Source organism: Bos indicus, chromosome 9, assembly GCF_029378745.1.
Source record: "Bos indicus isolate NIAB-ARS_2022 breed Sahiwal x Tharparkar chromosome 9, NIAB-ARS_B.indTharparkar_mat_pri_1.0, whole genome shotgun sequence".
NCBI classification, from domain to species: domain Eukaryota; kingdom Metazoa; phylum Chordata; class Mammalia; order Artiodactyla; family Bovidae; genus Bos; species Bos indicus.
Window position 1 is genome coordinate 25,881,634 of NC_091768.1, and position 24,569 is coordinate 25,906,202.

The following is a 24,569-nucleotide window of genomic DNA, read 5'->3' on the forward strand; positions in this document are numbered from 1 at the left end:
CTGGACAGGGTAAGAATGGATCCCTGGATACCAGTGTGTGTGTGTTATCACTTAGTCGTGTCTGACTCTTTGTGACCCCATGGACTGTAGCCCTTCACACTCCTCTGTCCCTGGGATTCTCCAGGCAAGAATACTGCACTGGGTTGCCGTTTCCCTCTCAGGAGATCTTCCTGACCCAGGGATTTAACCCAGGTCTCCTGCATTGTAGGCAGATTCTTCACCATCTGAGCTATAGGGAAGTCCCCAAGATACCAGTACTTGATAGAGGACAAAATCAAGGACAAGATGTCTCTTCACCCATATTTTGACCCTAAATAAGCCTTTCTGGAGCACAACTGCAATATCAGGAATTAATTTTATATGACCACATAAAAATAAGGCTAAAACAGAAAATAAGTTCATTATTTTTTAAAAAATGACACTTCCTGCATATCTGAATTTGTAAATCGAAATTCATACTTCTTTAGCATTGTAATGATAATAACATTGTATGTATATTTCACAACATACTCCGAACAATCTGTTTGATGAACACATATGAGTCAAGCTTCTTAGAAATATCCCTTCAAAATATGGCTCAGTGTAGCATTTATCTAACCATTTGCTGGATGTTTAAGTTGTGGTATCAGCATTTAATTCTTATAAACATTGCATCAATATTTATCCTTTAACCTAAACTAACTATTGTTATTAATATCACAGCCTCTTCCAATTTTTTTGTGTACCTAGATGCCAGATATTGAGAGCTGGAAGCGTGCACGCACATTCCATCTGGCAGTGTACATACAAACACACATTCATATCAGTGTGAGAAATCATGTGCTAAAATTCATGTTTAGATCAATTTTAAAAATCTTTTTATCAAGTGAATATTATTTTGTGGCAAGTGTATATCTTAAAGCTATGAGATGGAGGCCCTCTTCATGGGTGGAGCTAGAAGGCTAGGAGATGGTCTACTCTGGTCAGCTCTCTACTTCAGTGCCTTATCTTCTCCCTTCCTCTGCCTCTGAGTCAGTTTCAAGGTGTAGGTATGATACCTCATCCCTTTCCATGTCATTTTCAAGGTGTGGGTGTGATACCTCATCCCTTTCCATGTTCAGGGGTCAGGAATACCATGGACAAGATTTAGGATATTGATCTGGAAAAGGTAGGTAGCTTAGGTGTCTTTTATGGTTTCTTTGACTCTTGCTTCTGTGATTTAATATCAACTGTTGGGAGGTTAATCATGCTCTCCTTTGTGTTTCCATAATTCTTAATATATAATTCAGTTTTAGCACTTACCATCTTGTTCTTTCCAGAAAATACTGTTCCAGAAGAGGAACATTTCCTTTAGCTTTAAAACCTGTATAACTTACCTGTAAAACTTGGTGAGTACTAGTTTTTCCATGAAGGCCTTCTGAATGAATGAATGAGTCATACACATTTTCACAATGCCTTAAATACAGTGTGGACAAGCTCTTCTTCAAGTGTATACATACTTTTAAAAAAGTACAAATGTTCCTATTTTAGTCTCCCTTAGTTGTCTTTAGACCGACCATATAGGTGTCTAAGGGTTCCTGCTTTAGACTGGATTTATAGAAAAGGACTGGAATTGGCCCAAATGTCTCACATCATATTCTTGCAGCCACCTTTGGTAGATGACATAATGAGAGAAGCATATGTACCCGTAACAACTACTACTGTGTATGGAGGATGGATTTGGTACATGTTAAATAAAAATGGGGCTATGTCTGCTTTTTACATCTGAGAGTTAGGAGAATCAAAAGGCTGCCCATCCGCCCAATTTTGTTACTGGGATGTCTGGGTGGATCCCATAGAATGCAACACAAAATGAAGTAGAGCAGAGAGCATGTGATAAGTGCTCTGTAAGTAATGGGGGGATCAACCTCAAGAAGATGATTGTTTTCTTCTTATATATTTTTATTTTCACGTAAATTTCAAACTTACAGAAAAGTTGCAAGATGATTTCAAAGGATTCAATTATATCCTTCACTTAGAATCTCAAAAAGATAAAAACTGAAACTTGCAGACATGAGGTCACTTACCTCTAATTATTTGTGTATCCTAAAATCAAGGACATTTTAAAAAATATTTATTTGGCTGCGCTGAGGCTTAATTGCGGCTTATTGGATATTAGTTCCCTGACAAGGGATCGAACCTGCACCTCCTGTGGTGGGAGCACAGAGTCTTAGCCTCCTGACCACCAGGGAAGTCCCAGGGACATTCTTTTACATAACTAAGCGTAATGATCAAAATCAGGAAGTTAACATTGATACATAACTCTTATTTAAGATACCGACAGATTTTTCAAATTGTCCAAGTAATTACCTTTATAGAAAATAAACTAGCAAGAACCCAGTAGCAGCAGAACAAACAAACAAAAAACCCTGCTGAGTCTCACACTGCATACAGTTTAGTCTCCTTTTTCCTGGAATAGTTCTTCAATACTGCTTTTTATTTTATGACACTGACCTTTTTGAAACGTGTGGCCAGTTACATTTTAGAATGTTCCTCACTTTTTGCTGATGTTTTCTCATGATTAGATTTGGGGTATGCACTTTCAGCAGGCATTCCACAGTAGTCATGCTGTTTCCTTTCCAGGGTATCATACCAGGAGGCATGTGATATGGATATGCCCCATTAATGATAATGTCTGATCATTTGGTTAAGAGGTGTCTGCCAGATTTGTTACCAAAAAGTTGCTACTTTTTTCACTGCAGTTAATGAAGAAACTTACAGGAGAAACTTAAGACCATGTAAACACTCTTACTGGTCTTCCCTGGTGGCACAGACAGTAAAGAATCTGCCTGCAATGCAGGAGACCTGGGTTTGAGACCTGGGTTCGATCCCTGGGTTGGGAAGATACCCTGGAGAAGGGAATGGCTACCCACTCCACTTTCTTGCCTGGAGAATTCCATGGACAGAAGAGTATGGTGAGCTACAATCCATGGGGTCTCAAAGAGTTGGATCTGACTGAACGACTAACACTTTCACATTCTTTCAAACACTCTTGCTACTCATTAAATTCACGCACACTACTTTAGCACCCGTTAATGATTCTGGCCTGAATTAATTATTTCAATGATGGTTGCTGATAGTGACTTTTCAAGTCCACTATTTCTTCTAAATTTATTAGTTGATTTTCTACTGTGAGAAGATCTTTCTCCTTATATGTACGTATGTGTAAATAACAGTATAGACTCACGGATTTTTATTTTATTCAATGGGTTATAATAAGTTGCTGTTATTATTTGATGCTCAGATTTTCAGAGTTTGACTCCTTGGAAGTTCTTCAATCTAACTTCTTTGTCCTTCTGGTATACTCCCACCATTCTTTGAGCACTTCCTTATTTTCTGCCACAAAAAGATGTTCCAGTTTCAAGTTGTACTTTCCCTGCCCCAGACTAGTTTTGTTTTGCAAGTGGAGAGTAAGTATTGCCTTTTGGCCCTCTCAGTAGACAGAGCTGGAGAAAGCCACAGGGATCATTTAGACCTTCCTTCTTTCCACATATGTAACTTTTCATTATCAGTGAGAAATCAGGCTTCCACTGACCACCATAGATTTACTTTTTTGCAAGATCCTAGAATATACAGAAAACAGTTTCAGGGACTCCCCTGGTGGTCCAGTGGCTAAGACTTGGTGCTCCCAATGCTGGGGGCCAAGGTTTGATCCCTGGTCAGGGAACTAGATCCCATATGCTGCAACTAAGACCCAAAGCAGATAAATAAATGTTTAAATATTTTTTAAAAAATGTATATATATAAAGAAAATAGTTCCATACCTATATTTCAGTGATAACAAGAAACCCTTGCTAATTGGACTTCAATAATTGTTAACATTTTTTGTCTTCTATTCCACTTAAAAGCTTCTTAAGTTACTGTTCTCCCCTGTCCCCGAGTTTGGTTCATCTCTTTGTTTCTATTTGTATTGCATTTTAGTTTTTCCTTCATCTTGTTTTCTTGAATGTGTGAAGCATTCACATGATTCCAAAAGTCAGGACTATATAATGCTATGCTATGCTAAGTCACTTCAGTCGTGTCTGACTCTGTGTGACCCCATAGACAGCAGCCCACCAGGCTCCCCCGTCCCTGGGATTCTCCAGGCAAGAACACTGGAATGGGTTGCCATTTCCTTCTCCAATACATGAAAGTGAAAAGTGAAAGTGAAGTCGCTCAGTCGTGTCCGACTCTTAGCGACCCCATGGACTGCAGCCTACCAGGCTTCTCCGTCCATGGGATTTTCCAGGCAAGAGTACTGGAGTGGGGTGCCATTGCTTTCTCCAGGATTATATAAAAAGTGGTGTAATTTCCTACCATTCCTTTTATTACTTTCACCAGTATTATTGATTTCTAGTTTATCCTGTGTTTACATACAGATGAGTAGATATATGTATATTTTCTTTTTTTTTATTTTCTGAATTCATATATATTTACCTGTTTATGTTTACCATTTTAAAATTGTGGTTCATAAGCATTGTTGGAGAAAATGAAAATAATATAGGAGCTCTCTCTTTCTTTTTTTACATTTGATCTATTTATTTCCTATATGTCTGAGTATACATGGTGACTTAGCTGTGAAGAGCCTATATATATATACATCTTTTCTTTTTCTAAAGAGTTTATTGAGTATAGTTGATTTATAATGATGTGTCGGTAGATACACAGCAGAGTGAATCTTTAATACATATACATATATCCACTCTTTTTAGGTTCTTTTCCCATGTAGGCCAGATATATGTATATTTTCTAAGTTTCTCTTCTTTCTTACAGAAAAATAATTTACTATAGACATGCTTTTCTTTTTTCACTTAGCAGTGTATCTTGGAGGGCACTCCGTATTGTTTCCATAAGGATCTTATTCATTCTTCCTTATGCTGCTAAGTCGCTTCAGTCATGTCCGACTCTGTGCGACCCCATGGACTGCAGCCCACCAGGCTCCTCCATCCATGGGATTTTCCAGGCAACAGTACTGGAGTGGGGTGCCATTGCCTTCTCCCATTCTTTCTTATAGCTGCCTACTTCTTCATTGTGTGGATGCTCTTTGTTTATTCAACTGCTTTCCTATAAATGGGCATTTAAGCTGTTTCCAATATTTAAACATTATAAACAATACTTCAATGAATAATCTGAATAATATTTTACAAATATATTTTTATATTTTTGGAGGTGTATTTTCAGGGTAAATTCCTAGAAGTGGTATTGCAGGGTCATAAGGTAGACACATATAGTTTTGTTAGATATTGCAAATCCCTGTCCATGCAGCTTTTGTACATACCCATTAGCAATATATGAGTGTGCCTGTTTTATATCTTTGCATATGATAGATGAGAAATAAAATCTCATTGTAATTTTAATTGACATTTATTTATTTATTACTATGAATTAGGTTGATCATATTTTAATATTTTCATGGGCCATTTGTATATCTCCTTTCATCAAGTAATCTATTTATATTTTCTGGGGCCGATATGCAGTTGTCCCATGGAATAAATGAAGTAAGTGAAATAAACATGCTCATCTTTGAACACTTTTTTGAGAGAGTAACGAACTCTATATTCAGAGGATTGTAGGTTTCCACATCTGTAATCCATTGTGTACCATTGACAAGCCTCTACCTAAGCTTTCTCAGAGAGAGGGGAATCCTTCATTAAAAGGATATCCAAAGCAGAAGTTCCATAACAACTAGAGACATTGTTCTGATGTTTGCAATTGAGTTTGGGAAGTCAGGAGAGAAAGAATGAAAATAAGAGCTGGTTTTTCCACTTACTTGGGTGGTTGAATTAGCTGACCTTTAAGGTCTCTTCCACCCTAAGTTTTATGATTCCATGAATCATTCCTCTGACTCAGGCCAAGTTAGTGATGAAATGGCTGGGGAGGTGTAGGGGTCAGAGGTGAGCTGGAGATGTGGTGAGTGGGTGAGAACAAGAGGAAGAGGGGAGAGATTTTAAATGAGAATAGAGTTAAAGAAATAAATAATTTTTTTCTTCTTTCAAAGCCTGGTATCAGAGACGGGAACAAAAGCGCCCACTGGTAAAAAGGAATATTGAACAGATAGAGCATAGCAGGGGGTGATAGTGTGGTTGTGGTAGGGAGAGTTGGACAGAATTTTAAGGATAAATAACATGACAAAAGCATCAGGACTTCCCGGGCAGTCCAGTGGTTAAAATTCTGTGTTTCCAATGCAGGTTTGATCCCTGGCCAGAGAACTAAGATCCCACATGCTGAAAGAAATAAAAAATGGCAAAAGCATCACCAGCCACTGCTTCAACAGGGAGAACAAAGCAGATATGAGGGTGCACAAAGTCCTTAGAGTGATTTTGCCTTCTTCCAATTCCAACTACTTTGTGTATACATATATTTTTTAAAAAACTACTTTGGATAAAACAAACTAAGGTAAAACCTGTAACATTTTCTGAATAGAAACAAATTCATTGTATTTTACAAAACTATTTCAGATTTTAAGGCTGTCCTTAGAGGAGAAACAGTAAGTGACAATCTTCTATAGATCAAGGTCTTTATAAGAAGTGATGGAAAGTATCTTGAAGTAACTTAACGTCATTTAGCTATTCAGTTGTAGAAGATATTTTCCTTCAGTTGACCAAAGAGAGGTTGAGATTGCAAATCAATGTATATGAAAGTGGACATGCCATTTTCATTTCATCTTAAAGAAATATTCTGGATGGAGGTGACAGTTGGAAGGAGACCCCAGTCCCAGCAGCTTGGCAGTAAGTCTGTCATTGAAAGGGCATCTCTGGGCCAGACTCTGGGCAAAGTGGAGGAAACAAGTGGGTGAGGAAGACACAGTCCCTTTGCTCAAGGAGAAACAGTTCCATCAATTGATCCATCAATGGTTAACTTTTTTCTAAATCATTCTTAATTTCCCAAAGCCCTGGATGAAGGGCTTTCCTATTCATGGGCAAAAAGTAATGATGTATTGAAAATAGCGTGGATAGAGCAGAGTTTACTCTTGGAGAAGTCACTTTTCCTGAGCCTTCATTTATCTATCTGCATGTTGAATATCACAATACCTTTTAGAGTTCTAGAAATTAGACAAGGTCTTTATAAATTTCCTAGCAAAAAGTTCTAATACTTAGTAAGGATCCAATAAATGGTAGCTATTATTACTACCTTCTTCATCCTCATTGGATTCATGGCCACCACTATAAGCCTTCTCTATAAATCCATCATGATGAACTCAAGTCACCTTTCCCTTCCTTCATTTTGATTATAACATATCTTCTCAAATATGTCTGGGCCTTCACATCCTATTTCAAAGCACTTCAGCTCTCTGATTCTTGTGAGTTTACTAATGTCTATTTCCCCTACCCTTGGTGTTTTCTAGAAGAAAATTCCTTAACACTTCTACTCCATCCTTAAGTTTTATCCCCTTGGCTACAACTCATGTCTGTGAAGCTTGTACACTTCAGTTCAGCAGACATTCTTATGCATTAGAACATTGGTTTTTTTTCATAGATTTCCCTGGGATGACGGGAAAAGAGCAGCAAATCTCACTGACACACCTCCCACATGACCCCCCCTGTACTGTTACCAACTATTACTTACTGCATATGTTTTCTACTTGGATTACGAGCAACATTCATAAAAATTTATTACCAGGGCAAAGCAGAAAGTAATCTCAGAAACTTTTGGCTTCGTCTGTCTTATTCAGAAGATGGAGAAATGGTTCCTAGGGAAGTTAAGTTGCTCATATTCACACAGCGACTTAAGCAAAACAAGAATTCTGATGATTAAAGTTAACTCTGTGTTTCTGTCTGTTCCTTATTATCTGTGTCAATGATGCCATCTTAAGTTTGCATTTATAAGATATAAATAAATAAACCAATGTAGTCAACAGAGAATTACTGTTTAAGAGTTTAACAAACACATGAGTGGAGATGGTTTTCACTTGCCCTTTGTTTTCCCAATTAGTCATCCCAGAATGAGGGGAGATGGGCCAGTCTTGAGCTGGAAGCTGTTTTTGTCTCCATTCTCCTTTCTCTCATCTCTGTACACCTCTGCCAGGGACCTCCACAACTAGCCAGGCTGTCTCTGAGAGGGGATGTTTTGGGAAAACTTGGGGTCCTTTGCTTACCTTCAGGTTCTGCTGCTGCTACAGCCAAGTTGCTTCAGTCGTGTCCGACTCTGTGTGACCCCATAGACTGCAGCCCACCAGGCTCTCCCGTCCCTGGCATTCTCCAGGCAACAACAGTGGAGTGGGTTGCCATTTCCTTTTCCAATGCATGAAGGGGAAATGTGAAAGTGAAGTCACTCAGTCGTGTCTGACTCTTAGCGACCCCATGGACTGCAGCCTACCAGGCTCCTCCATCCATGGGATTTTCCAGGCAAGAGTACTGGAGTGGAGTGCCATCCTGCAATTCCAGATCTCAGATATCAATTTCCTGAGACCTTCTTTTAAAGTGAAGGTGGGGCCCTATCCTGCAAGTCTCAGAGCAGATATGAGAATCTACAGACCCAGCATGCCTGTGTGTGTGCTAAGTCGCTTCAGTCGTGCCAGCTCCTTGCAACCCCATGAACTGTAGTCCGCCAGGCTCACCTATCTGTGGGGCTTCCCAGGCAAGAATACTGGAGTGGACTGCCATTTCCTCCTCTAGAGGATCTTCCCGACCTAGGGATCAAACCCGCATCTCTTACGTCTTCCTTCATTGGCAGGCGGATTCTTTACCACTAGTACCACCTGGGAAGGCACAGACCCAGCAAGTGCTCTCAAAGATGTGCTGCTCAGAGGAATCCCACTTAACCTGGGTTAGGTAAAGGGAACTCATTTCAGTGTTCTCCTGAGGAGGTTCCGTTAGCACTTGGAAGGACACATTTAAAATATGCGAATAATCCCTGGTTGTATGCCCTCTCTCTAAAACAACTCACAGAACTAGTGACTTCAGAGGGCTGTGGGGTTTCCCCTTGGTTCAAGTTCTGAGTCGTGGAGCTCTTTACTGACAGTTTAATGTATATTAGGAAAAATTCAGTTTGGCTTGGGCCATTTCCAAACCACAGGCCTCTTTTGCATTCCTGCCCTCTCTACTATTTCCTTTGTGGGCTTTGTAGAGGAGGACAAGATGGTCTGGAGAAAAAAAAAAGATTTGGTATTCATTAATTATAATTATAAATTTGTCAAGTTGGGAAGTATAAGTCAAAAGTTAGATCCCAGAAACCATGTATGTGAGAAATTACAGATTATCTCAGGTGTTTCTGAAAGATGTACTTTAGGCTTACATAGCTTTCTTTGAATAACTCAACAGATTTTATTTTTTTTAATCTTTGTATTGTAAATTGGAATATAACAGATTAACAATGTTGTGATGGTTTCAGGTGGACAGCAAAGGGACTCACCCCTTTGCTGTATCCATTCTCCCCATGTATCCATTCTCCCCACAAACTCCCCTGGGCTGCCACATAACATTGAGCAGGTAACTCAACAGATTTTAAATGGGGAATCCTTTCAACACAATGGTTGTTTGGGAATTTTTTTTTTTTTAATTTTTGAAGTCATAGGTTCTGCAAACATATCTTTTCCATTGTTTGAAACCTAGACATTGCTTTTGCTCATTAATTGATGATAAATTGGTTTATATTATTAAGAAGTTACTAAGAATATGAATGATACTTTGTAATTCTCAAAAGCCAAAGAATTTTAGCTCACTCTTCTTCATAGTTCCTAAATAATAAAGAGATCATGGCACACTTTCCTCTTGTTATAAACATCTTTTCACAGGGATGGAATGGTGATTAAGGAATGAACTGTTTCTGCCCCCATGGAGTTTAAAGTCTGGAGAGAAATCAGACCTTGAATAGGCATTTATGTACCAGGAAGACATCACCTCCATAAGTACTGAATGCTGTTCTTTAATAAGATAATGATTAGAAGTGGCCAAAGAGATAAATGCACATAAGAATATTTCAATCTGTATTGAGTACAGTGGTGATTGCTTGGCAACCCTTACTTAAGAAGATTGGAGAAGTGAAAAGCTTTTACAAAGATAGCTTTATTTTTAAGTGCGTAGTTTCTCCCTTTCTCAGAAGAAACCTAAATAATGGCCTTTTGGCTTTGGTTCAGGGCATAGCTATTTAAATTGGTTGTTCCTGGAATGGCCTAGGGGGTGGTCATAGTGGGCACGAAGGGAGTATGGGCCTGGCTTCATTTTTGCTTGCACAGATTCAAAACACTGACTTCTTTTCAGAGACCCTGAAGGTATTTTATTTAGAAATATAAATTAATAAATAGCAACAATGGAAACTGCAAGAAAGGAGTCTGTACCTGAATGTCAAGATATCGGTCAAATCTGCTAGGCTCTGGAATAGCATGTCTCAAGAAGTATAAGAAACTCTGTTGCTTGATATCATTTCAAACTGGAGTGACTTATCTGATAGTAAAACAAAAGAAACGATAACTTACATCAACAAAAGAATAGATAAAAAGACTTGGTAAAGATTTTCTACTGTAAGTCTTCTGCTATAGTTTTCATATTTGATTGACCATTGCTCGCATAATAATCATTTCCTAGTTTAATAGATTTTTATTGTATATATATTCTCATAAACACATAGCACAGTAATAAAAAGCAAGAAAGTTTGAAATCATTACATGACAATAAAAGTACAGTGAGGCATGTTCTTGCTCTGCGCATCTGGAATAAATATTTCCCAGAATAAAGGAAACTATTGGGTGAGCTTTAAGTCTGTTTTAATTCCAGAAGCTCATGGTGAGTATACTGATTAGAATTCTCTTTTCCTTTGTAATAGATAGAAACACTCAAATGTGACACCACAGCATCAACTATAAACGAGTAGCTGGACTCCTTTGTCATCTCTCTACCCCTGTCCATCCCAAGCACTTGATAGCATTTCTGAAATTCAGCCCAGGATGCAAATGTTAGATTGACTGCATTATACACTTTCAGAATGCATTGGTCTCAATTTTTTTATAGCAGTTTAGATTTATTATTATTTATAGAATGAATGTAGGAAGATATTTGCTTCTAATAGTAAATATAGAAGCAAATAAGTTTGCTTCTATATTTATTATTTTATAGATATTTACTTCTATATAGTAAATAACAAAAAAATAATTTTGTTTTTACTGGGTGGGAAAAAGATGAACCTGACAAACACCTGGATAATATGCGTCTGGAGTATGTTTCATTAGCACAAGGATGTTTTAACACTTAAACAAATGAGAAAGGATACAGCCTTTCAGATGAATCGGGAGATAGTTCTGAAGTATCCAGACCAGGGTTTGGATACATCAGGCCAGGGCAATTGGTCAAGTTCTAGAAATAGTGACCAGCCTGGATGCTTCAGGTAGAACGCTCTGAGGCAGGGAACGGCTGGGCCTCTGAGCAGGAATGGTCAAGCATGTCCTATAGGCAGTTTTTGGGAGGCTGGTGGATCAAGAGACGCTCAAGGTGAGCAGTGAAAAGAACACAGGAGAGATTTGTTCTCTGCCTGTGTTTGAACTTCTGCTATGTGGGTGGGCCAGGGCTTCAGGTGTCTGTAGCCAGGAGAGAAGGACCTCGCTAAGATCAGCTTTCAGTTTTCTCTTATCCTCACTCCTTGTCTGGAGCTATTCAGCAACATTGCATCTTTAATGGTTAAGCTCTGGGGCAGGTGGCTATTTGTAAGGCTACTAATTAGATAAAGAGACTAATCTGCACCAGGATGCAGATAATGCATGGAACTGTGCCAAGACCCACAGCTCAGGAGTTTATGACCCCCAGCTGCCATGACGACCATGGCTATTCAGTTGGAAGAGCCTTTGTGTTGTAGGATGGGAGGCAGCCCACAGGGCAGAGCATCAGCTTCTGTGTGGTTTGAAACAGAAAACTGAAAATGGAAGAGAAGAGAAAAGTAGGCAAGAAGGCATCCGATTTCTACCCAAATGTATAGGTTATTCTGTGCGCTCACTTTCACTTGCTTATTCAAAAAAGCAGGGCTTTTCCTTGAGGCTAACCGTCTGGTAAGCCTGAGATCTGAAAGGAGACATGTTTTTGTAGGTCTTTTCTTCTTGCACTGTCTTCACACTTCACAACCCTTACCTCTCGGCCTTTGATTTCTTTTTCTTATCTTTATTTTTTCCAAATGTTTTGTTGTATTCACTAAACAGAATGTATTCTAAAGTCAAGCTCATGACTTCAGAAGAAATGGAGATCTATATTCTGGTTTTAATGTATGTAATATAATCATATATTCTGGATCAGGAAGAGGCTATAGTGATAGATGGTCATGTGCTCAGTTGTGGCCTGATGCAATAATGAATAACTCCCCCTTTTCATCCTCAAAAGCAACCTGGATGGGGCCAGAGATTATCCTATTTGTTATTTGCTCAATCATGTTTGATTCTTTGTAACCCCATGGACTGTAGCCTGCAGGCTCCTCTGTCCATGGCATTCTCCAGGCAAGAATATTGGAGTGGGTAGCCATTCCCTTCTCCAGGGGATCTTCTTGACCCAGGGCTCAAACCTGGGACTCCTGCATTGCAGGTGGATTCTTTACCATCTGAACCACCAGGGAAGCCCTACTTAGATTATTCTACTTAGAGATTATGTTATCCAACTCTTGATTTGTAGATAAAGAAAGACCCATGGTATTTAAGAAACTTGAACATTAAGCTGAGGAGTCAGCAGTCTTGGAAATGAAGAGAACTATTATATGAGGGTTGCCATTGGTAATGGCACCCCACTCCAGTACTCTTTCCTGCAAAATCCCATGGGTGGAGGAGCCTGGTAGGCTGCAGCCCATGGGGTTGCTAAGAGTCGGACAAGACTGAACGACTTCACTTTCAGTTTTCACTTTCATGCATTGGAGAAGGAAATGGCAACCCACTCCACTGTTCTTGCCTGGAGAATCCCAGGGACGGAGGAGCCTGGTGGGCTGCTGTCTATGGGGTCGCACAGAGTCGGACACGACTGAAGCGACTTAGCAGCAGCGGCGGCATTATACGAGGGGGAACATAAGGGTGAGTGAAATGAAGGACTACTGAGTCTAGGCTGAATTGGGAAGAAAGTAAATCCAGAAAGAGGCTGAAAGATGGGGAAAAGCAGGAGAGGGAGGGATCGGGAGCAGGAATGGAGAAAGAACAGACAGATAGTCACGGAAACAGAGAACCGAAAGGACAGGAAGTTGTGGGCAAAGACAGAGATAGTGAGTTTATGATGGCAAATTTCAGGTCAGTTCAGTTCAGTCGCTCAGTTGCGTTTGACTCTGTGACCCTGTGGAGGGGAGCACGTCAGGCCTCCCTGTCCATCGCCAACTCCCGGAGTTTACTCAAACTCATGTTCATTGAGCCGGTGATGGCCATCCAACCATCTCATCCTCTGTTGTCCCCTTCTCCTCCTGCTTTCAATCTTTCCCAGCATCAGGGTCTTTACAAATGAGTCAGTTCTTCGCATCAAATGGCCAAAGTATTGGAGTTTCAGCTACAACATCAGTCCTTTCAATGAATATTCAGGACTGATCTCCTTTAAGATGGACTGGTTTGATCTCCTTGGAGTCCAAGGGACTCTCAAGAGTCTTCTCCAACATCACAGTTCAAAAGCATCAATTCTTCCGCACTCAGCTTTCTTTATAGTCCAAATCTCACATCCATACATGACTACTGGAAAAACCATAGCTTTGACTAGATGGACCTTTGTCAGCAAAGGAAAGTCTCTGCTTTTTAATATCCTCTCTATATTTGTCATAACTTTTCTTCCAAGGAGCAAGCGTCTTTTCATTTCATGGCTGCAGTCACCATCTGCAATGATTTTGGAGTCCAAAAAATAAAGTCTCTCACTGTTTCCATTGTTTCCCCATCTATTTGGCATGAAGCAATGGGACCAGATGCCATGATCTTAGTTTTCTGAATGTTGAGTTTTAAGCCAACTTTTTCACTCTTCTCTTTCACTTTCATCAAGAGGCTCTTTAGTTCTTCTTTGCTTTCTGCCATAAGGGTGGTGTCATCTGCATATCTGAGGTTATTGATATTTCTCCTGGCAACCTTGATTCCAGCGTGTGGTTAATCCAGCCCAGCGTTTCTCATGATGTACTCTGCATAGAAGTTAAATAAGCAGGGTGACAATATACAGCCTTGATGTACTCCTTTCCCGATTTGGAACCAGTCTATTGTTCCATGACCAGTTCTAACTGTTGCTTCCTGACCTGCTTACCGATTTCTCAAGAGGCAGGTCAGGTGGTCTGGTATTCTCATCTCTTACACACTTTGTTGTGATCCACACAGTCAAAAGCTTTGGCATAGTCAATAAAGCAGAAATAGATATCTTTCTGGAACTCTCTTGCTTTTTCGATGATCCAGCAGATGTTGGCAATTTGATCTCTGGTTCCTCTGCCTTTTCTAAATCTAATTTGAACATCTGGAAGTTCACGGTTCATGTACTGCTGAAGCCTGGCTTGAAGAATTTTGAGCACTACTTTGCTAGCATGTGAGATGAGTGCAATTGTGCAGTAGTTTGAACATTATTTGGCATTGTCTTTCTTTAGGAACAGAATGAAAACACCTTTTCCAGTCCTATGGCCACTGCTGAGTTTTCCAAATTTGCTGGCATATTGGGTGCAGCACTTTCACAGCATCATCTTTTAGTATTTGAGATAGCTCAACTGGAATTCCATCACCTCCACTAGCTTAAAGCCCACTTGACTTCACATTCCAGGATGTCTGGCTCTAGGTGAGTGATCAATCATACCATTGTGATTATCTTGGTTGTGAAGATCTTTTTTACACTTCTTCTGTGTATTCTTGCCACCTCTTCTTAATATTTTCTGCTTTTGTTAAATCCATACCATTTCTGTCCTTTATTGTGCCCATTTTTGCGTGAAATGTTCCCTTGGTATCTCTAATTTTCTTGAAGAGATCTCTAGTCTTTCCCATTCTATTGTTTTCCTCTATTTCTTTGCACTGATCACTGAGGAAAGATTTCTTATCTCTCCTTGCTATTCATTGAAACTCTGCATTCAAATGGGTACATCTTTCCTTTTCTCCCTTGCTTTTTGTTCTCTTCTTTTCATAGCTATCTGTAAGGCTTCCTCAGACAGCCATTTTGCTTTTTTGCATTTCTTTTTCTTGGGGATGGTCTTGATTCCTGTCTCCTGTACAATGTCACAAACCTTCATCCATAGTTCTTCAGGCACTCTGTCTATCAGATTTAACCCCTTGAATCTATTTCTCACTTCCACTGTATAATCATAAAGGATTTGATTTAGGTATACCTGAATAGTCTAGTGGCTTTCCCTACTTTCTTCAATTTTAATCTGAATTTGGCAATAAGGAGTCATGATCTGAGCCATAGTCAGCTCCTGGTCTTGTTTTTGCTGACTGTATTGAGCTTCTCCATCTTTGGCTGCAAAGAATATAATTAATCTGATTTCGGTGTTGACCATCTGGTGATGTCCATATGTAGAGTCTTCTCTTGGAAGAAGATGTTTCCTATGACCAGTATGTCCTCTTGACAAAACTCTGTTAACCTTTGCCCGGAGCAGCAGCTGCATGGTGTTGGAGCAGCTATGAGGAGACACCCTACATCCAAGGGCAAAGGAGAAGCCCCAGCAAGATAGTTAGAGGGGAGAATTCACATTTACAATCAAACCCCATTCCTGCCAGAGATGCTCAGAGGGCTCAAACAAACCTTGTGTGCACCAGGACCCAGAGACCCCACAGAGACTAAGACAGAACTGTTTTTGAATGTCCCCTGTGGAGGTACGGGTCGGCAGTGGACTGCCACGGGGGCAGGGGCTCTGGGTGCAGCAGACCTGGGTATGGCATAAGCCTAGGAGGTCACCATTAATCCCACCATAGAGCCTCCAGAACTTACACAGGACTAGGGAAACAGACTCTTGGAGGGCACAAATGGAACCTTGTGAGCACTAGGACCCAGAAGAAAGGAGCAGCTCACAAGAGACTGAACCAGACTTGCCTGTGAGCGTCCAGGAGTCTGGTGGAGGCATGAGTCGGTGGTGCCCTGCTGCAGGGTTGGGGGCACTGAGTAGCAGTACATGCATAGGACCTTTTGAAGGAGGTCGCCATTATCTTCATTACCTCCACCATAGTTTGGCTTCAGGTCAAATAACAGAGAGGGAACACAGCCCTGCCCTTCAGCAGAAAATTGGATTAAAGATTTACTGACCATGGCCACACCTATCAGAACAAGACCCAGTTTCCCCCTCAGTCAGTCTCTCTCATCAGGAAGCTTCCATAAGCCTCTTATCCTTCTCCATCAGAGGGCAGACAGACTGAAAACCACAATCACAGAAAACTAACCAATCTGATCACATGGACCACAGCCTTTTCTAACTCAGTGAAACTATGATGGCAAAGGTGAAGCATAAATAGTGTGGCCTGGGGTTGTGGAAGCTGCAGCAGGGAATAAACCACTAAGGATTAACCAGAGACAGTTTAATAAAAGGAGTGTTTGCAGAGGTGTGAGCTGGTAAAACAAACAAACAAACAAAAAACAAGCAACAAAGGATGGTGATGTATTTAGCGATGAGCAGAGCCAGGTTCAATTGCTGGGTCAGGAAGATCCCTTGGAGAAGGGAATGGCTGCCCACTCCAGTATTCTTGCCTGGAGAATTCCATGGACAGAGGAGACTGGCGGGCTATTGTCCATGGAGTCACAAAGAGTCCGACATGACTGAGCAACTAACACACACACAAAAGAGACAGAAAACCAAGCCATTTTCATCCCTAGGCCTGAAAATCTAGGAGGAGTGATGTTTGGCTGGTGGTACAGCCATGAGAGAGGTACTGTTCCTAAGAACTCTGGCCATAACCAGATGAATGCAACTATTGGCAAAATCTTGGTTAGAAAAGAATGTGTGAGGATGGGATCACTGTCTTCTTCTACTCTTGGATATCCTGCCAAGGCCTCCTGTTGGTTAAATCTGAACAGGAGGCAGAAAGCAGAGAAGCTCAGAAGATGGATCTGATAGGTACTCAGAAAATAAACAACACTTTAAAGTGTTGTGAAAACAGAGTTTCAGCAACTGTTGTAGATATTGGCTTCACCCAGGATGACAGTGAGATGGTGGAGAAGCATGTAATAGTCTCTCCCAGAGGAGACCCCAGTTTGATTTGTGGGTTGGGCAGGTCCGCTGGAGAACAGATAGGCTACTTACTCCAGTATTCTTGGGCTTCGCTTGTGGCTCAGCTGCGAAAGAATCTTCTCGCAATGCAGGAGACCTGGGTTCGATCCCTGGGTTGGGAGGATCCCCTGGAGAAGGGAAATACAATCCACTCCAGTATTCTGGCCTGGAGAATTCCATGGATTGTCCATGCAGTCGCAAGGACTTGGACATGACTGAGCAACTTTCACTTTCAGAGTTTTATATATATTCAATATGATCCTGTGGAATTACAGTGCATGATAACTGGTTGTTAGAAATATAACCAGAAGGCTATCTAAGATTTTGAGGTCTCATAAAAAGTAAAATTTACTCAGACAGTTTTGGTGTTATCTGTATTCCTCTTATTTAAAAATTATAAATCTTTGTATAGGTCATTATAGAGTAGAGGGCTGGATATACAGTCCACCTTAAACAACTAGAGAACCAGAGAAAACATATGAAGCAATAGCTTTTGGACAACAGTCAAAGGCAGCTCAGGACAGTAATCCTTGAGAGAAAGGGATCCAGTTATGGGATTGGTAGCAAAGGGGTAAGAGCAAAATTTAAAGGTGATGGAGTTATTCTACATCATAGTTATGATGGTGGTTCTATGACTGTATACATTTGTCATAAATCATTGAATTTTTCATCTAGAAACAATGAATGTTATTGTATATAAGTTGTACTTCAATAAATATTTCATAGGAGAAAGAAAAATTTAGGCTATAGATGATTTTTTATAAGTTAGCTTTTAAAAATTATATTTTACATGTTTATTTAAAAGAAAAAAATGGAATAGAAGGGTATAAAATGTAAAGCCAAAATCTTTTTCTCTTCAAATACTACTTCTTGGGCATTTTGCTAAAAACAATTTTAAAAAATTTTCAGAAATTTTTTACATTATTTCTATTGTTTGTTATAAACAAACATTTATCAGAGGTGCTCTATGCTTTAAATTTTTTCTTTTCTTTCTCCCTCCCACCTTCCCTCTCTTACTTCTTCCTTCCTACCTTCCTCACTTTCACAAGATGACTCTTATTTTATGACTTCAAAAATTTTTGGACACAGAATTAGGTAGATTTACCTTTTTCTTACTTGCTGCATATACTTCTATTGAATGGATTATTCTAATACATTTAGTCATTCCTCTATTACATATTCAGATTTACTCCATGTTTTGCTAGAATAAAAAATGCTACAATGACTGCTCATAGGTGTATATATATTCTTATATCTTCTGCCTAACCATGTGGGGGCCATTGTTAATGCAAATTTTAAAATTTCATGAATATGGTTGAATCAGTTCAGTTCAGTTCAGTCGATCAGTCATGTCCGACTCTTAGTGACCCCATGAATCGCAATATGCCAGGCCTCCCTGTCCATCACTAACTCCCGGAGTTCACTCAAACTCATGTCCATCAACTCAGTGATGCCATCCAGCCATCTCATCCTGTCATCCCCTTCTCCTCCTGCCCCCAATCCCTCCCAGCATCAGAGTCTTTTCCAATGAGTCAACTCTTTTCGTGAGGTGGCCAAAATACTGGAGTTTCAGCTTTAGCATCATTCCTTCCAAAGAAATCCCAGGGCTGATCTCCTTTAGGATAGACTGGTTGGATCTCCTTGCAGTCCAAGGGACTCTCAAGAGTCTTCTCCAACACCACAGTTCAAAAGCATCAATTCTTCAGCACTCAGCTTTCTTCACAGTCCAACTCTCACATCCATACACGATTACTGGAAAAACCATAGCCTTGACTAGACGGACCATTGTTGGCAGGTTAATATCTCTGCTTTTCAATATGCTATCTAGGTTGGTCATAACTTTTCTTCCAAGGAGTAAGAGTTTTTTAATTTCATGGTTGTGGTCACCATTTGCAGTGATTTTGGAGCCCAAAAAAATAAAGTCTGATACCGTTTCCACTGTTTCCCCATCTATCTGCCATGAAGTGATGGGACCAGATGCCATGATCTTCGTTTTCTGAATGTTGAGCTTTAAGCCAACTTTTTCACTCTCCTCCTTCACTCTCATCAAGAAGCTTTTTAGTTCCTCTTCACTTTCTGCCATAAGGGTGGTGTCATCTGCGTATCTGAGGTTATTGATATTTCTCCCGGCAATCTTGATTCCAGCTTGTGATTCTTCCAGACCAGCGTTTCTCATGATGTACTCTGGATATAAGTTAAATAAGCAGGGTGACAATATACAGCCTTGACGTACTCCTTTTCCTATTTGGAACCAGTCTGTTGTTGCATGTCCAGTTCTAACTGTTGCTTCCCGACCAGCATATAGGTTTCTCAAGAGGCAGGTCAGGTGGTCTGGTATTCCCATCTCTTTCAGAATTGTCCATAGTTTATTGTGATCCACACAGTCAAAGGCTTTGGCATAGTCAATAAAGCAGAAATAGATGTTTTTCTGGAACTCTCTTGCTTTTTTGATGATCCAGCTGCTGCTGCTGCTAAGTCTCTTCAGTCGTGTTTGACTCTGTGCAACCCCATAGACGGCAGCCCACCAGGCCCCGCCGTCCCTGGGATTCTCCAGGCAAGAACACTGGAGTGGGTTGCCATTTCCTCCTCCAACGCATGAAAGTGAAAAGTGAAAGTGAAGTCGCTCAGTCGTGTCCGACTCTTAGCGACCCCATGGACTGCAGCCTACCAGGCTCCTCAGTCCATGGGATTTTCCAGGCAAGAGTACTGGAGTGGGGTGCCATTGCCTTCTCCCTGATGATCCAGCAGATATTGGCAGTTTGATCTCTGGTTCCTCTGCCTTTTCTAAAACCAGCTTGAACATCTGGAAGTTCATGGTTCACGATATGGTTGAATAGCATTTTCAAAAAATTACTTACTCCAAAAGTATCTATTTCTTTGTATCCACACAGATTTTGGGCATTATCAAAATTTTTTATCTTCACTAATCTGATAGAAAAAAGAAATCTACCTCCTTGCTTTTCACTAAATAGTTATCATTTTCCTTGCTACCAAACAGAGCACAAGATCATAGGACTGTCTGATAATCCATAGACTTCTGAATGACCATATTTGCCTTCTAGAATTTTTGATGAAGACCTATGTGGGGCTTCTGCAGTGGCTCAGTAGTAAAGAACCCACCTGCCAATGCCGGAGACACTGAAGACGCAGGTTCAATCCCTGGGTCAGGAAGATCCCCTGGAGGAGGAAATGGCAACCCACTCCAGTATTCTTGCATGAAGAATCCCATGGACAGAAGAGCCTGGTGGTCTACAGTCTATGGAATGGCAAAGAGTCAGACATGGCTAAGCAACTAAGCCACACATGCTTTATGTGCACAGCTGCTGAGAGAAACCACTTGTTTTCAGAAATCCCTCCTCCTTCCCCTTCATGATCATACTGCTGTTATGTTTTCTGTATGCCCCTAACACTTTAGATCCTACAGGAGTAGAATATATATCCACGTATCTCTTAGAGTTCATGCTTTTAGCCTCTTCTTTTAAATGTTTTTGCTCTCCCCAGTGTTCCTTTCCCACATGGATATTTAATCATGTATACAACAAACCAGCCTTACATGTGACTCTCCTAGTAATGCCATATGGTTTCTCTGAATGAGGATAGATGGAGGAATTTATGGACTTTGATCACTGCAGTATAACAAATACAATTATGGCATGGGAAATTTCCTACTAGAGTTCAAGAGAAAATGGGGTACGCCCCTCCTCTGGATGATTTGTGTGTCTGAATGAATCAGGAGGTTTCCCCCACATCCCATCCTCTTCCATATGTAATCAGGGAGATGATGTGCCCATATGCATTACTGTTGAAGGATTTCTCTCCATCCCCGTTGTCAATCAAATAATCACTCCTTTAAAACAGAGGGAATGATTTAGCAGTTCAAGTGTTGGCTTTGAAACATTTAGACTTGGTGGCATCTTTCAAAGTTTCATCAGGATTGACTTAGCCCTTCATTCTGGAAATATCACAACCACGTGGACTCCTAAGCCGTTACAGAAGAGCTCTCTCTCTAAGAAACTCCAAACCAGGAGCCCTATTTTCTCTGAGATTGTTCAATACACACAGTATCATTTTCTGAATTGCATCCTTATTGGACAAACAAACTATGATTAGACTCTGATCTTAGTTATCCCTGGTAGGTTTCAGCATTTTAAATAGTGAATGCAACCTAAATATTTAGTTCCATTCTTAACTGCCAATGCTATATGCATTTTCACACAGAGTGCTTTTATGCCATCTAGTCATTTCAACCTCTGACGCCCTCCTCTCCTTCTGCCCTCAATCTTTCCCAGCATTAGGGACTTTTCCAGTGAGTAAGCTATACGTATACATATATCCCTTTTTTGTTTGTTTGTTTGTTTTGGATTTCCTTTTTGTAGTTCCATAGTTGTCCCTGTGAATAAACATGTCACTTTGCTTAGGTAATTCACCTTTGAAGTGTTGCTTTCTGAAACTTTAGCAAAATTTAGCCTTTTTTTGATCTTTTTTTAATAAAGGGAAGGGAGGGAAGCAAAGTTTTCAAATTCAGGACACCCCCTTAGAATTCCTGCTTAATGCATCGTTTCCAATGAAATGGATTGTCAAGAAGTTGGATGCCCCCTCATCTTTGGCCTGGCCTCTTTGAGGACAGTCACTGTCATCATTGTGACCCACAGCCTCAGTCAAAGCTTTCTTTATTAGAGAATGGAAGAAGTCGCGAGAGCCCACAAAGCAATGTTATATGTAGCTGAGTGTCTGAGGGAGGCATGCAGATCAGATCAGATCAGATCAGTCTCTCAGTCGTGTCCGACTCTTTTTGACCCCATGAATCTCAGCACACCAGGCCTCCCTGTCCATCACCAACTCCTGGAGTTCACTGAGACTCACGTCCATCGAGTCAGTGATGCCATCCAGCCATCTCATCCTCTGTCGTCCCCTTCTCCTCCTGCCCCCAATCCCTCCCAGCATCAGAGTCTTTTCCAATGAGTCAATTCTTCGCATGAGGTGGCCAAAGTACTGGAGTTTCAGCTTTAGCATCATTCCTTCCAAAGAAATCCCAGGGCTGATCTCCTTCAGAATGGACTGGTTGGATCTCCTTGCAGTCCAAGGGACTCTCAAGAGTCTTCTCCAACACCACAGTTCAAAAGCATCCATTCTTCGGCGCTCAGCCTTCTTCACAGTCCAACTCTCACATCCATACATGACCACAGGGAAAACCATAGCCTTGACTAGACGAACCTTTGTTGGCAAAGTAATGTCTCTGCTTTTGAATATGCTATCTAGGTTGGTCATAACTTTCCTTCCAAGGAGTAAGCGTCTTTTAATTTCATGGCTGCAGTCACCATCTGCAGTGATTTTGGAGCCCAGAAAAATAAAGTCTGACACTGTTTCCACTGTTTCCCCATCTATTTCCCATGAAGTGATGGGACCAGATGCCGTGATCTTCATTCTCTGAATGTTGAGCTTTAAGCCAACTTTTTCACTCTCCACTTTCACTTTCATCAAGAGGCTTTTGAGTTCCTCTTCACTTTCTGCCATAAGGGTGGTGGCATCTGCATATCTGAGGTTATTGATATTTCTCCTGGCAATCTTGATTCCAGCTTGTGTTTCTTCCAGTCCAGCATTTCTCCTGATGTCTTCTGCATATAAGTTAAATAAACAGGGTGACAATATACAGCCTTGACGTACTCCTTTTCCTATTTGGAACCAGTCTGTTGTTCCATGTCCAGTTCTAACTGTTGCTTCCTGACCTGCATACAAATATCTCAAGAGGCAGATCAGGTGGTCTGGTATTCCCATCTCTTTCAGAATTTTCCACAGTTTATTGTGATCCACACAGTCAAAGGCTTTGGCATAGTCAATAAAGCAGAAATAGATGCTTTTCTGGAACTCTCTTGCTTTTTCCATGAGGCATGCAGAGGTGGGAAGCAAAAGGTAGAAGCAAAGTTCACTGAATACAAGGAAGTGCCTTTGTGTGAGAGGCACCACCTGTTGTGTGATCACCAAGATCTCTCTGGAGGAGAATCAACCGAATTTGTTCCCACACTTGGCGAGATAGGAAGGGATCTCGTGGGTGTGTAGCCTGAAGGTGGCTGGGTCACCAAGAAACATAGGAGCCCACTTGGCCCAGACCTGAACTAAAACCCATTACCATAATTAAAAAATATAGCAGCTTTGCCCTTTCTTTCAGGCTTCATCTAAATGTCTACACTGCTGCATTTCTTGCCAGCCCCAAGGCTTCAGTCCCTGTGGTCCCAGGAGTCTGGCATCCCCCAAAGCTCGAGAGCAGTTGGGACCATCATAATCTGCATTCCAACTCGGAGGTGGTTATCTCCCTGGCTTCCTGGGTGGCTTCTGGTGTGTTTTTCTTCTGTTTGATGTGCTTGTGTTCTTGTTGTTTGGTGAGTCTGCTGCAAATCCTCCCAGCCTTGGGAACATAGAGTTCTGGTAAGAGTCTTCATTAGAAAGATCTCTATTAAACTATACATGCCTTTTCTTTTCGGAGAGGGCAATGGCAGCCCACTCCAGTACTCTTGCCTGGAAAATCCCATGGAGGGAGGAGCCTGGTAGGCTGCAGTCCATGGGGTCGCCAAGAGTCAGACATGACTGAGCGACTTCACTTTCACTTTTCACTTTCATGCATTGGAGAAGGAAATGACAACCCCCTCCAGTGTTCTTGCCTGGAGAATCCCAGGGACAGGGGAGCCTGGTGGGCTGCCGTCTATGGTGTTGCACAAGAGTCGGACACGACTGAAGCGACTTAGCAGCAGCAGCAGCCTTTTCTTTTTGTTTGTTTCTAGCACCCTGCTGGTTGTCAATGGCACTGTGTCCCCCTAGTCCAAACACCACTGAGGAATGATGTCCTTGTGAGTTTTCTTTAGAAAGCAGTCTGTAGGTCTCAGTAAGGACTCTTTCTTAACATCAACTACCAGCCTGCTGAGAAGCCTGTGCAGATCAATTTTTTAAAATTTAATTCTTATTGAAGGATAGTTTCTTTACAAGGTTCTGCAGGACAGCAAGGTGAATCAGCTATGCTGTTGTTCAGTCGCCCAGTCGTGTCTGACTCTTTGCGACCCCATGGACTGCAGCACGCCAGGTCTCCCTGTCCTTCACCATCTCCCAAGTTTTGCCCAAGTTCATGTCCATTGCATCAGTGATGCCATCCAGCCATCTCTTCCTCTGATGCCCTCTTTTTCTTCTGCCCTCAATATTTTCCAGCATAAGGGACTTTTCCAGTGAGTAAGCTATACATATACATATATCCCTTCTTTTTTTTGGATTTCCTTCATATTTAGGTCACCAGAGAACACTGAGTAGGGATTCCCTGAGCTAGACAGTAGGTTCTTATTAGTACTCTATACATAGTATCAATAGCGTATATATGTCAATCCCAGTTTCCCGATTCATCCCATCCCTCCCCCCTGATTGAGGGCAAGAGGAGAAGCGGGTAGCAGAGGATGAGATAGTTGGATGGCATCACTGACTCAGTGGACATGAGTTTGAGC